This window comes from Nicotiana tabacum, chromosome 13 (genome assembly GCF_000715075.1).
Source record: "Nicotiana tabacum cultivar K326 chromosome 13, ASM71507v2, whole genome shotgun sequence".
In the NCBI taxonomy this organism is placed as follows: Eukaryota; Viridiplantae; Streptophyta; class Magnoliopsida; order Solanales; family Solanaceae; genus Nicotiana; species Nicotiana tabacum.
Window position 1 is genome coordinate 9,445,472 of NC_134092.1, and position 15,635 is coordinate 9,461,106.

Below are 15,635 nucleotides of genomic sequence, written 5' to 3' on the forward strand. Positions count from 1 at the left end.
TGGTTGAGCTGTATCAAGCCTCCCCGAAGAAGACAGAGAAAAATGCTGAAGCAAATTTTATTTCAAGATAATTTAGACTTCATGCATTTAGATGTAGCTGATTACTTTGCATTCCCGGAATGAGAAACAAGTCATGTGATAGGTGATAAATCTGTAAAAATATAAATATTTTAATTATTGTTGTTTGTAGTAGATAATATGGTTATATAATTGTTGTACATAAATAAAAGTTATGCTTTGATAATGATGTTTACTATCATATTTATTTTTTTTACGTCATTTTGAAGAATATGGATAATCCTCAAATTATGTTTGGATCAAAGACCAATCATGAAGATATTTGTGTGATTGATAGTGGAATAACTCATGCCATATTCAAAGATGAGAAATACTTTTCTTATTTGCATAAGGAAAAAGCAAATATTTCAACAATTTCTGATAATATAAGTTTGATTGAAGGAAGAACCACTATATTTATGTCTAAGGGAACAAAACTTATAATAGACAATGCGTTATTCTCCTCCAAGTCCCGAAGAAACTTGTTGAGTTTTATAGATATCCACCGAAATGGGTATCATGTTGAGATGATAGATGAAATGAATATGGATTATCTTTGTATTACAAAGAATGTTTCTGACGAGAAGTGCATTGTAGAAAAGTTACCAACTTTATCTTTTGGCTTATACTATTCAAAGATTAGTACTGTTGAAGCACACTATATCGTAAACCAGAAGTTTACTGATTTAAATATTTTTGTGCTTTGGCATGGCCGTTTGGGCCATCCTGAATCAATGATGATGAGACGAATTACTGAAAATTCGAGTGGGCATCCATTAAATAACCTAAAGATTCTTACAAATAATGAATTATCTTGTGATGTTTGTTATCAAGGCAAAATGATCACTAGACCATCATCAATGAAGGTTGGCATTGAATCCCCTGCCTTTTTAGAACGTATACATGGGGATATATGTTGACCTATTCACCCACCAAGTGGGTTGTTTAGATATTTTATAGTTCTAATAGATGCATCTTCAAGATGACCTCATGTGTGCCTACTATCATCTCGCAACCTGATATTTGCAAAGCTATTAGCCCAAATAATTCGATTTAGGGCACAATTCCCAGATTATCCTATAAAGTCTATTCGCCTTGATAATGCTGGAGAATTCTCATCTCAAACTTTTGATAATTATTGTCTATCAGTTGGAATAAATGTTGAACATTCTATAGCTTATGTTCATACTCAAAATTGCCTTGCAGAGTAATTTATTAAACACCTGCAATTGATAACAAGGCCACTACTTATGAAAACAAAATTGCCCACTACTGTTTGGGGCCATGCTCTCTTGCATGCAGCATCACTTATCCGTCTCAGACCGACACATTATAATAAATATTCTTCGTCACCATTAGTTTTTGGTCATGAACCAGATATTGCCCATCTACAAATTTTTGGATGTGCTGTATATGTGCCAGTAGCACCACCACAACACAGTAAGATGTGCCCACATAGAAGGTTAAGAGTATATGTTGGGTTTGAATCACCCTCTACTATTCACTCTCTTGAACCATTGATGAGAGATTTATTTACTGCTCGATTTGCAGATTGTCGGTTTGATTAAACAAATTTCTCACAATTAGGGGGAGAGAAAAAGGAAATCAAAAGAGAAATTGTGTGAAAAATTTATTCATTATCTCATTTTGACCCGCGTACCCCTATATGAAATCAGGAATTCTAGAAGATTATCCATTTACAAAATATAGCAAATCAAATGCCAGACGCGTTTACTGATTTGAAAAGGATAACTAAGTCACATATCCTTGTAGAGAATGTGCCTATCCGAATTGATGTACTAACATGACCATCTACTAGCATGAGAGCTAGTGAACCTAAAACACACCTAAAGTATAGTAGACCTTTGTGTTTTAAGGATCGAAATAAAGAAAATCGATAAATGATCAAAACGATACTATGAAAGGATCCCCTGAAGAGACCCAAGATCTGATTAGTTCTGAGATTCCTGAAGAAATCAATGAACCTAAGACTCAAGTGAGTGAGAAGCTTTTAATAAGTTCTACAGGTGAAAGGATTAATTTAAATCGATCTGAAATAATGGTGGATAATATTTTTACATATAATATTGCACTTAACATTATGCAAGATAGTGAGGATCTTGAACCCCGATCTCTCGAAGAATATCGACAAAGATCTGATTGGCCAAAATGGAAAGTGACAATTCAATCAGAATTGAACGCACTTACTAAAAGAGAGGTCTTTGGACCAGTAGTCCAAACATCTGCTGATGTAAAACCAGTTGGTCATAAATGGGGTTTTGTGATGATCCAAAATGTCATCTTTAAATTTAATAAGTAATTCTGTGTTGTAAGACCTCGAAAAATACCATTTATCATTCCTCGACTTATGTGCGCAGTCTTTAAAATTTTCCGAAAAGCTTCATGTGAAAAATGGATTAAAATGTGAAATAGAGCTTTAAAACTCAACTGAGTTGACTTTGGTCAATATTTTTAGCAAACGGACCCAAATAAGTGTTTTGATAGTTCCAGTAGCTCCGTATCGTGATTTGGGACTTGGGCGTATGCCCGAAATTTAATTTGGAAGCCCCCAGCTCAAGTTATGACCATTTAACGGAACTAGCAATTTAAAGGCTAAAGACTTTCAAGTTTGACCACGGGGTTGACTTTTTGATATCGGAGCTGGAATCCAATTCTGGAAATTCGAATAGCTCCGTTATGTCATTTAGGACTTGTGTGCCAAATTTGAAGTCATTCGGGATTCATTTAATATGTTTTGGCACGAGATTTGCAAATGGAAAATTTAAAACATAAAAGTTCGAATCGAGGTGTGAATTGTAATTTTGATGTTGTTTGGCGGGAATTGAAACCCCGAGTAAGGCCGTATTAAGTTTCTGGACTTGTTGGTATATTCGGACGGGGGCCCGAGTACCCCGAGTGTGATTCGGATCGAAATCGGATCGAATTGTGAACTTAAGCCAATTCAGGAAATTTCCGCCTCTGATGTAATCGCACCTGCAAGGGTCTTGGCCGCGGGTGCGGCGGAATTGCGCAGATGCGGGCCTGGCCTGGCCTGGGGTCTTCGCAGGTGGGCCATTTTGCACAGAAGCGGATGTTGCAGGTGCGACAGGAATGTCCGCAGATGCGGAACTTCACCTGGCAGCCTGGCATTGCAAATGCGAGCCTTGTCTCGCAAATGCAGAACTTTTATCTGCAGATGCGAAAATGACTAGGCAGAGCCCATAAATTCGGAAGTCGCCATTTTTACTCATTCTTGAGTTTCAAGTCTCGGATTTGGGAGATTTCAAGGGGGATTTTCACGACTTTGAATTGGGTAAGTGTTCTATAACCAAAAGTGATTATATTTCATCATTTATTTTGGATTTAGATGAAAGAAATTGGATTTTTTGTAAAACATTCCAAAAAACGAAAATTTAGATTTTAAGGTCCATTTGACATCGGAATTGGATAATTTTTGTATGGTTGAACTCGTAGCGAAACGGGCGTTCGGATTTCATGAGTTTTTCTGGGATTTGAGACATGGGTCCCACTATCGAATATTTTAATAAATTTTGAATTTTTATTCGGAAAATTAGTAAATTCATATGGAATTAATTCCTATGATTAGTATTGAATGTATCGAATTGTTTGTGAATAGATTTAAAGCTTTTGGAGACAAATTTAAAAGGAAAAGTTGTGATAGAGTAATTGATTGGAATTTGCAAAGCGAGGTATGACTTGAGGGAATAAAACCCTTAAATTATTTGTTATATGAAATGCATGTGAACGACGTATAGGCAGGGTGACGAGTGTATATATGTCGTCAAATTAATTGCTTGCCTGCTTACTTGAAAAATCATAAATTGTTTTAAATCATAATTTAATTATTATAATAATTATTTCTCTCCTATTTTTTGTCAAATATTAATTATTGAATTCCTTCATTAATTGTTACATGCTATTTGAATTATGTGTTTTAATTGTTATTTGACATTTAACATATTAAATATTAAACTGCCTATTTTCTGCCTGATTTCCATAATAATTTGCTATTTGTTATTGTTTATTTCATAATTAAATCGCAATTATTGTATACTTGTTGTTTTATAATTTTATATTAATTATTACATTTATTGGAAAAATACCTTCTATAAGAATTGGTAAATGGATATATTGGAGGATCGGGTTGCACGCTGCAACATACTTATTAAAAGTCAATATTGGGGGATCGGATTGCACACCGCAACAGACTTATTAAAAAGTCTATATATACTTGATTGAAATAAATATACAACAGACTTATTAAAAGTTAGTATTGGGGATCGGATTGCACACCGCAATAGACTTATTAAAAAGTCTATATATACTTGATTGAAATAAATATACAACAAACTTATTAAAAGTCAATATTGGGGGATCGGATTGCACGCCTCAACGGACTTATTAAAAAGTCTATATATTGGGGGATCGGATTGCACGCCGCAACAGACTTATTAAAAGTCAATATTGGGGGATCAGATTGCACGCCGCAACAGACTTATTAAAAAGTCTATATATACTTGATTGAAATAAATATATAACAGAACTAAATTAAAAGTCAATATTTGGGGGATCAGATTGCACGCCACAATAGACTTATTTAAAAGTCAATATATATATACTTGATTAAAAATAACTATATGAGGATGGAAAATGAATATATTGTGAGAGCGGGTTGCACGCTGCAACAGAATTGAATATGAAGGTATTGTGAGAGCGGGTTGCACGTTGCAACAGAATTGATGGAAATGATAATTGGCTATAACTGTTGAGTTGGCTTCAATTATTATAAATGAGTTACCTGATTTATTTCTATTATTGTTGTTGTTACTAATATTGCGTACAAGTAATGTAAGTGACCCGTCTTAACTTCGTCACTACTTCGTCGAGGTTAGGCTCAACACTTACCAGTACATGGGGTCAGTTGTACTGATACTACACTCTGCACTTCTTGTGCAGATTTTAGAGTCGGTCCCAATGGCGTACCATAGACTTGCTCGGATTTTAGCTACCAGAGGAGACTTGAGGTATAACTACATGGCGTCCGCAGTTCTGAAGTCCCCATCTATTTTACTTTAGCTGTGTGTTTATTTTCAGACAGCTTTATTTTATTCAAACCTTTATTTGTATTTATTCTAGAAGATCGTGCACTTGTGACACCAATTCTGGGATGGTATTTAGACACCGTTATTTTTAAGGATTATTCACTATATTTTAGACTTTACTTCCGCATTTGTTCTTTGTTATTAATAAATTTTAAAATTGTTTTAAAAATGGATAATATTATTCTAACGTTGGCTTGCCTAGCAAGTGAAATGTTAGGCGCCATCAAGGTCCGAAGGTGGGAATTTTGAGTCGTGACAGTTGGTATCAGAGCACTAGGTTACATTGGTCTCACGAGTCACGAGCAAGCTTAGTAGAGTCTAAAGGATCGGTACAGAGACGTATGTACTTATCTCTCATAGGCTATGAAGTTTAGGAACAATATCACTTCTTTCTTATTTTGTAGTGCGATTTTATTCTATCATCGATGATTGAACCATTCTACTCTTATTCCCTCGCAGATGGTGAGAACACGTAATACCTCTACCGATGGAGAGGGACCAGAACCCCCGGTGGCAACTATGGCCAGTGGTAGAGGTCGAGGTCGAGGTCGAGCTAGAGGTCGAGGTAGAGCTCAGTCTAGAGCTCGAGCATCTGCACCTGTTGTAGAACCTTAGGTGGACCTTCAGGAGGAGGTTCCAGTTCAGAATGTACCAGTTGGACCAGTTCAGGTCCTAGAAGGATTCATAGCTACTTTAGTGCTTCATGATGCTCTAGTCCGTTTGGTGAGTCTTATGGAGGGTGTGGCCCAGAATGGTACATTTCCAATGGCATCAGCCATTTCACAGGCTGGGGGAGGAGTACAAACTCCCACCACTCCTGCTCCGAAGCAGATGGCTCCCCAGAATCAGGCTCCAGCAGCCCCGCAAGTTGGGGTAGTTCAGCCAGTTGTTGCGGCATAGACCGGTGATAGGCCCGCCATGTCTTCTGAGGCCTTATTGAGACTGGATAAGTTTACCATGCTCTTTCCAGTTCACTTCAGTGGTACACCTTCTGAGGACCCACAGGATTATTTTGAACGATGCCACGAGGTGCTGCGGAACATGGGTATAGTTGAGACCAATAGGGTTGATTTTGCTGTATTTCATATGACGGGTTCCGCCAAGAGATGGTGGAGATATTATACATTGACCAGACCAGTTGGATCGCCTGCACTTACATGAGAGCAGTTTTCTCAGCTATTTCTGGAAAAGTTCCTCCCTATCACACTAAGAGAGGAATTCCGCAAGCAATTTGAGCGTCTACAGCAGTGCACTATGACTGTTACTCAGTATGAGTCCCGTTTTATGGATTTGGCCCGTCATTCTCTCCTTTTACTACCTACGGAGGGAGAGAGAGTGAGGAGGTTTATTGAGGGACTCACTCACCCTATCAGACTTCAGATGGACAAGGAGACCGGAAGTGAGATTTATTTTTAGGCGGTTGCTAATGTCGCAAGGAGGATCGAGATGGTTCTTGCACATGAGAGAGGGCAGAGGTCCGATAAGAGGCCTTGTTAATTCAGTGGTTTCAGTGGTGCCTCGTCTGGAGGCAGGTGTAATTTTGGTAGGGGTCATTATCCCAGACCATTTCATTCATCACTTCATGCATCTCCTAGTGCTTTAGGGAGTCACGGTCCTATTATGCCTTACTATGGATAGCCGGCATTCAGGGCACATTCAGCTCTTATCAATGCTTCACCACTCCAAAGTTATTACAATGGTTATCCGGTCCATTTGGGTCAGCTTCAGCAGCCACGTCAAATGGATGAGTGTTATGAGTGTGGGAACATTGGTCACATTAGGAGGTATTGCCCTAGATTGGCGAGTAATAGATCTCGGCAAGATTCTCGTGCCATCCTAACGGCACCGGTTGCTTAGCCAGCTAGAGGGGGAGGTCAGGCCATTAGAGGTGGAGGTCAGACCGTTATAGGTGGAGGCCAGCCAGTTAGAGGCCGTCCCAGAGATGCAGTTCAGAGTGGTGGGGCTCAGCCCCGATTTTATGCTTTTCCAGCTAGGCCTGAGGCCGAGTCATAGGATACTATGATCACATGTATTATTCCAGTTTTCCATAGAGATGCTTCAGTTCTATTTGATCCAGGATCTATTTATTCTTATGTGTCCTCCTATTTTGCTTCATATTTGGTTGTGCCTTGTGATTCTCTGAGTGCTTCTGTGTGTGTATCTACACCGGTGGGAGACTCTATTGTAGTAGATCATGTCTATCGTTCGTGTGTGGTTACTATTGGTAATCTTGAGACTAGTGTGGATATTCTACTTCTTGATATGGTAGATTTTGATGTCATCTTGGGTATGGATTGACTGTCCCATTATCATGCTATATTGGATTGTCATGTCAAGACAGTGACCCTAGCTATGCCGGGGGTTACCTCGGTTAGAGTGGAAAGGAACTCCTGGTCATTCTGCCAGCAAGGTTATTTCTTATATGAAAGCTCGGCGTAGGGTAGAGAAAGGATGTCTAGCCTATTTGGCTTATATTCGCGATCCCAGTGCGGATGTCCCTTCTATGGACTCAATAGATGTCCTTTCTATGGACTCAATACCAGTTGTTCGTGAATTTTCAAAAGTATTTCCTACAGATTTGCCCAGGATACCACCCGATAGAGATATTGACTTCTGTATTGATTTGGCTCCGAGCACTCAGCCCATTTATATTCCACCATACCGTATGGCCCCGCCAGAGTTGAAAGAATTGAAAGAGTAGTTACAAGACTTGCTTGATCATGTATTCATTAGACCCAGTGTCTCTCCTTAGGGTGCACCGGTATTATTTGTAAAGAATAAAGATGGCTCTATGCGGATGTGTATAGACTATCGGTAATTGAACAAGGCCACTATCAAAAACAAATATCCGGTGCCAAGAATTGATGACTTATTTGATCAGCTTCAGGGTGCCAAGGTATTTTTGAAGATCGATTTAAGGTCTGGCTATCATCAATTGAAGATTAGGGCATCTGATGTCCCTAAAATAGTTTTTCGAACTCGGTATGGGCATTACGAATTCCCAGTGATGTCATTTAGGTTGACAAATGCCCCAGCAGCATTTATGGATTTGATGAATCGGGTGTTCAAGCCTTATTTGGATTCTTTTATGGTTGTATCCATTGATGATATCTTGATTTACTCCAGTAGTTGAGAGGAACATGAGCAGCATCTTCGAAGTGTGCTTCACACCTTGAAGAATAATCAGTTATATGCCAAGTTTTCAAAATGTGAGTTTTGGTTAGACTCGGTTGCCTTTTTGGGGCATGTTGTATCGGCAGAAGGCATAAAGGTGGATCCTAAGAAGATTGAGGTTGTTCAGAATTGGCCTAGACCTACTTCAGTTACAGAGATTCGAAGTTTCCTGGGTTTTGCAGGTTATTATCATCGGTTCATGGAAGGGTTTTCATCTATAGTAAGCCCATTGACCAGATTGACTCAGAAAGGTGTCTCATTCAGATGGTCAGATGAGTATGAGTTGAGCTTTCAGAAGCTCAAGACCGCTTTGACTACGGCGTCGGTGTTGGTATTGCCCACATGTTTAGGATCGTATACGGTATATTGTGACGCATCTCACATTGGGCTTGGTGCAGTATTAATGCAAGATGGCAAGGTAATTGCATATGCGTCGCGACAGTTGAAAGTTCACGAGAAGCATTATCATGTTTATGACTTAGAATTAGCATCCATTGTTCATGCGCTGCAGATTTGGAGGCATTACCTCTACTATGTCTCGTGTGAGGTATTTACTGATCATCATAGCCTTTAGTGTCTGTTCAAACAAAAGGATCTTAATTTGAGGCACAGAAGATGGTTGGAGTTGTTGAAACACTATGATATCACCATTTTGTATCACCCCGGAAAGGCCAATGTGGTGGCCGATTCTTTGAGTAGAAAAGCTGTGAGTATAGGCAGTCTTGCGTATATTCCGGTTGGTGAGAGGCCATTAGTTGCAGATGTTCAAACTTTGGCTAATCAGTTCGTGAGGTTAGATGTTTCAGAACCCAGTCGGGTTCTAGCTTGCACAATCGCTCTGTCTTCTTTATATGAGCGCATTAGAGAGATGCAGTATGATGATCCTCACTTACTTGTCCTTAAGGACACGGTGCAGCACGATGATGCCAAACAGGTTGCTGTGGGGGAAGATGGGGTTCTGCGAATGTAGGGTAGGATTTGTGTGCCTAATGTGGATGAGCTTCGTGAATTAATTCTTGAAGAAGCACACAGTTTCGGGTATTTTATTCATCCAGGTACCGCCAAAATGTATCAAGATTTGCGACAACATTATTAGTGGAGGAGAATGAAAAAGGATATAGTTGCATATGTAGCTCGGTGTGTGAATTGTCAGCAAGTTAAGTACGAGCATTAGAGACCTGGTGGTTTGCTTCAGAAGTTAGAAATTCCTGAGTGGAAGTGGGAGCGTATCACTATGGATTTTGTTGTTGGGCTCCCACAGACTCAGAGAAAATTTGACGTAGTTTGGGTCATTGTGGACAGGTTGACCAAGTCAGCACATTTCATTCCAGTGGCAGTTACCTATTCTTCAGAGAGGTTAGCTGAAATTTACATTCGTGAGATTGTCTGCCTTCACGGTGTGCCCATGTCTATTATTTCAGATCGAGGTACGCATTTTACCTCACATTTCTGGAGGGTTGTACAGCGTGAGTTAGGCACGCGAGTGGAGTTGAGTACAATATTTCATCCACAGACAGAGGGACAGTCAGAGTGCACTATTCAGATATTGGAAGATATGCTCCGCGCTTGTGTTATAGACTTTGGAGGTTCTTGGGATCATTTCTTGCCACTTGCAGAGTTTGCTTATAATAATAGCTACCAGTCGAGCATTCAGATGGCTCCATATGAGGCATTATATGAAAGGCGATGCCGATCGCTAGTTGGTTGGTTTGAACCGGGAGAGGCTCGGTTATTGGGTACCGATTTGGTACAGGATGCCCTGGATAAGGTCAAGATTATTCAGGATCGACTTCGCACAACTTACTCTAGGCAAAAGAGTTATGCCGACCGTAAAGTTCGTAATATTGCATTCATGGTTAGAGAAAGAATATTACTCCGGGTTTCACCTATGAAAGGTGTAATGAGGTTCGAAAAGAAGAACAAGTTGAGCCCTAGGTATATCGGACCCTTTGAAATTCTTGAAAGGGTGGGTGAAGTAGCCTATAGGCTTGCATTACCACCTAGTTTATCAGCAGTTCATTCGGCGTTCCATGTGTCTATACTCCGAAAATATCATGGTGATCCGTCCCATGTGTTAGATTTCAGTTCAGTCCAATTGGACAAAGATTTTACTTACGAGGAGGAGCCGGTGGCTATTCTAGCCTGGCAGGTCCGACAATTGAGATCTAAGAGTTATCCTTCAGTTCAGGTGCAATGGAGAGGTCAGCCGGTAGAGGCATCTACCTGGGAGTCCGATTCGGACATACGGAGTAAATATCCAAACCTTTTCTCCAGCTCAGGAACTTTTTCTAACTCCGTTCGAGGACGAACGTTTGTTTTAGAGGTGGAGAATGTGATGACCCAAAATATCATCTTTAAATTTAATAAGTAATTCTGTGTTCTAAGATCTCGAAAAGCACCATTTATCATTCCTCGACTTGCGTGCGCTATCTGTAAAATTTTTCGAAAAGTTTTCATGTGAAAAATGGATTAAAATATGAAATAGAGCTTTAAAACTCAACTGAGTTGATTTTGGTCAATATTTTTAGCAAACGGACCCAGATCAGTATTTTGACAGTTCCGGTAGCTCCGTATTGTGATTTTGGACTTGGGAGAATGCCCGAAATTTAATTTGGAGACCCCTAGCTCAAGTTATGACCATTTAACGGAACTAGCAATTTAAAGGCTAAAGATTTCCAAGTTTGACCACGGGGTTGACTTTTTGATATCGGAGCTAGAATCCGATTCTGGAACTTTGAATAGCTCCCTTATGTCATTTAGGACTTGTGTGCCAAATTTAAAGTCATTCCGAATTCATTTAATATGTTTTGGCACGAGATTTGCAAATGGAAAGTTTAAAACTTAAAAGTTTGAATCGAGGTGTGAATTGTAATTTTGATATTGTTTGGCGGGAATTGAAACCCTGAGTAAGTCCATATTATGTTTCTGGACTTGTTGGTATATTCGGACGGGATCCCGAGTACCCCGAGTGTGATTCGGATCGAAATCGGATCGAATTGTGAACTTAAGCCAATTCTGGAAATTTCTGCTTCTGATGTAATCGTACCTGTGAGGGTCTTGGCCGTAGGTGAGATGCCGCAGGTGCGGTGGAATTGCGCAGGTGCGGGACTGGGCTGGCCTGGGGTCTTCGTAGGTATGACCATTTTGCGCAGAAGCGGATGTCGCAGGTGTGACAGGAATTTCTGCAGATGCGGAACTTTACCTGGCAGCCTGGCATCACAAATGCGAGCCTCTTCTCGCAAATGCGGAACTTTTATCCGTAGATGAGAAAATGACTGGGCAGACCCCATAAATTCGGAAGTCGCCGTTTTTATTCATTTTTGAGTTTTAAGTCTCGGATATGGGTGATTTCAAGGGGAATTTTCACGACTTTGAATTGGGTAAGTGTTCTATAACCAAAAATAATTATATTTCAAAAATCCATGTCTATATTCATCATTTATTTCGGATTTAGATAGAAGAAATTGGATTTTTTGTAAAACTTTCCAAAAAACAAAAATTTAGATTTGAAGGTCCATTTGATATCGAAATTGGATAATTTTTATATGGTTGAACTCATAGCGCAATGGGGGTATGGATTTCGCGAGTTATTCCGGGATTTGAGACGTGGGTCCCACTGTCGAATATTTTAATGAATTTCAGATTTTATCCGAAAAATTAGTAAATTCATATGGAATTAATTCCTATGATTAGTATTGAATATATGGAATTGTTTGTGAATAGATTTGAAGCTTTTGGAGACAAATTTAAAAGGAAAAGTTGTGGTCGAGTAATTGATTGGAATTTACAAAGCGAGGTAAGTGTCGTGGTTAACATTGACTTGAGGGAATAAAATCCTTAAATTATTTGTTATGTGAAATGCATGTGAACGACGTATAGCCAGGGTGACGAGTGTCTATACATCGTCAAATTAATTATTTGCCTGCTTACTTGAAAAATCATAAATTATTTTAAATCATAAATTAATTATTATAATAATTGTTTCTCTCCTATTCTTTGTCAAATATTAATTCTTGAATTCCTGTATTAATTGTTACATATTATTTGAATTATGTGTTTTAATTGTTATTTGACATTTAGCATATTAAATATTAAACTGCCAATTTTCTCCCTGATTTCCATAATAATTTGCTATTTGTCATTGTTTGTTTTATAATTAAATCATAATTATTGTATGTTTGTTGTCTTTTAATTTTATATTAATTATTGCATTTATTGGGAAAATTTCTTCTATAAGAATTGGTAAATGGATATATTGGAGGATCGGGTTGCACACCGCAACAAACTTATTAAAAGTTAATATTGGGGGATCGGATTGCACGCCGCAACAGACTTATTAAAAATTCTATATATACTTGATTGAAAGAAATATACAACAGACTTATTAAAAGTCAATATTGGGGGATCGGATTGCACATCGCAACAGACTTATTAAAAAGTCTATATATACTTGATTGAAATAAATATACAACAGACTTATTAAAAGTCAATATTGGGGGATCGGATTGCACGCCGCAATAGACTTATTAAAAAGTTTATATATACTTGATTGAAATAAATATACAACAGACTTATTAAAAGTCAATATTGGGGGATCGAACTGCATGCCGCAACAGACTTATTAAAAAGTCTATATATACTTGATTGAAATAAATATACAACAGACTTATTAAAAGTCAATATTGAGGGATCGTATTGCACGCCGCAACAGACTTATTAAAAAGTCTATATATACTTGATTGAAATAAATATACAACAGACTTATTAAAAGTCAATATTTGGGGGATCGGATTGTACGCCGCAATAGACTTATTTAAAAGTCAATATATATACTTGATTAAAAATAACTATATGAGGATGGAAAATGAATATATTGTGAGAGTGGGTTGCACGTTGCAACATAATTGAATGTGAATGTATTGTGAGAGCGTGTTGCACGTTGCAACAGAATTGATGGAAATGAAAATTGGTTATAACTGTTGAGTTGGCTTCAATTATTATAAATGAGTTACCTGATTTATTTCTATTATTGTTGTTGTTACTAATATTGCGTACATGTAATGTAAGTGACCCGCCTTAGGCTCGTCACTATTTCGTCGAGGTTAGGCTCAATACTTACCAGTACATGGGGTCGGTTGTACTGATATTACACTCTGCACTTCTTGTGCAGATTTTGGAGTTGGTCCCAACATCGTACCATAGACTTGCTCGGATTTCAGCTACCAGAGGAGACTTGAGGTATAACTGCCTGGCGTCCGCAGTTCTGAAGTCCCTGTCTATTTTTCTTTAGTTGTGTATTTATTTTTGTAACTACCCGACCGGTCGCTTTGACATTTGCACTTCGCTCGGTTGTTTGAGGGCATAAGTAGCTCCGTATGATATATTTTGACTTGTGTGAATCGTCGGTTTTGGGTTGCAGGTATTTCGGTATCGAATGTAGAATGTTCCGAGGTCGTTTCTTCGAGAATAAGTGGTATCACATTAAGAAAATGAGTTCCAAATTAATAATTGATTGAATAATTAGATCCGTATTGAAATTTCGGAGTCATACCAAAAAGAATCGTCGAATTCGGACATCGTATGAGAGAGTTATGCCCATTTCCGTATCGGAAAAGATTTTTCCGTCGCCGCGAGCACCCAGGGTAGCGTGGGGCGCTAGCCCTGGGATATTTAAGGGTACTGGAAATTGCGCCACAGGCAGCGCCTCACGCTACCTGTGATGCTCGAAAACATCAGAGGCTCTATAAACGGGTCTTTTGGCCATTTTTGACATAAAAATAGTTGGGGAGCTCGGTTTGGGCGATTTTCAGAGGCGAACTTCACAAATTGGACCGGAGTAAGTGATCTTAACTTGATTTGGTCCGTTATTCATGAATCTAACATTATTTCCAGCACTTATTTCATGATTTGGGGGATTAGAATAGAAATGTTTCAAAAATTGATATTCAAAGTTTTACGAGGTGGCACTGAAGAATGTTTTTTAAGTATTTCTCGTAGGATGATTGTGTATGAGAGCGGTGTTAGGCATTCAGACAGTGGTGGTGGAATCAAATATGGTGATTCATGTATTCTATGGAATTGGAGATTGGGAGTTCTCAGGAATAAATTGTTTCATGGTTGTGGACTGTGAAGTTGTGGTCGGAACTAGCCAGATATAGAAGGTATTATGATTCCATCATTGTGGACTTTCGGAGGTTGTTTATCTATTGGTGGCTGACCATAGTTGATTTGGGGCCCATTGGTAGGCCCCATTAGGATGTGTATTCTACACCGAGCGATTGATTGGCTCCATACTGCTATTGTTGAAGGATGTGCCATTCGGTTGATGTGAAGCTTATTCGTGCTCTGAAATGATGGGTGAGTTACTCTTTTATGCTACGAGGAGTTGGGATTCGTGGTTATATGCACATATGGCGCGGTTCTATTGTGGCCTTATAGCGGAAATTTGAGCGAGAATAGTATTGGATATTACTTAGTTGATGACGTATTGGTCGTGTTCTTTCGGGTTTTATGTGGCATGGTATCGTTTGCTTCTCTGTGGTTATGGTAATGCACTTTGGGTACTTGATGTCGAATTGCGCATGGTTATTGATTTTTAGCAGGGTGACTTGAGGTGTTTCATATGGACCAGTATTTGGATAGGGTCACGTATTGCAGTAGAGTTATGTGGAAATATGATCCCTTGTGTAAGATTTGTATGTTATGGTTCTGCGGTGTGGGATGGGTTCTTAACATTGTGTCGGGATGTTACTCGTCAAGCTTGCGGAACGGTTCTCCTGTTTGGGTCATTGTTACGATTAGGTACACTTGGAATGTTGCTATCTGGTGCACGGATTGCACGAGTTGTGGCTTTAGATTGTAGTGATGTGTCATGTCACTAGAGTGGTCGCGTGGGATGAGACGAGGTCATTGGGCCTAGAATGGATGCTATCGGATTTGATTGTGGTATAATTGGGAGGATAATATCGGAAGTCGGCTTTGAAATTGGCTATAGTTCTTGTAGAAAGAACGGAAGCTCCATGACCTGTTGGTCTAATGAATGGCTATGAATTTGGTATGTTTCTTTCATCATCGGCAGTGTACGAAGGTTTTGAAAAAGAGGTATTGTCTAATATGAGGTTATTACCGGCACTGGTTGATTTGAGTCGATACTGTGATTAGAAATCATTTCTTTGAGCATTCGAGCTATGCGGTATTGAATTTGAGTATTTGAGTTATGGTTACGACTTTTGGTTGAGAGTGTTCGGACTTATATGGTGTGTAGATGCAAACATCTCATCT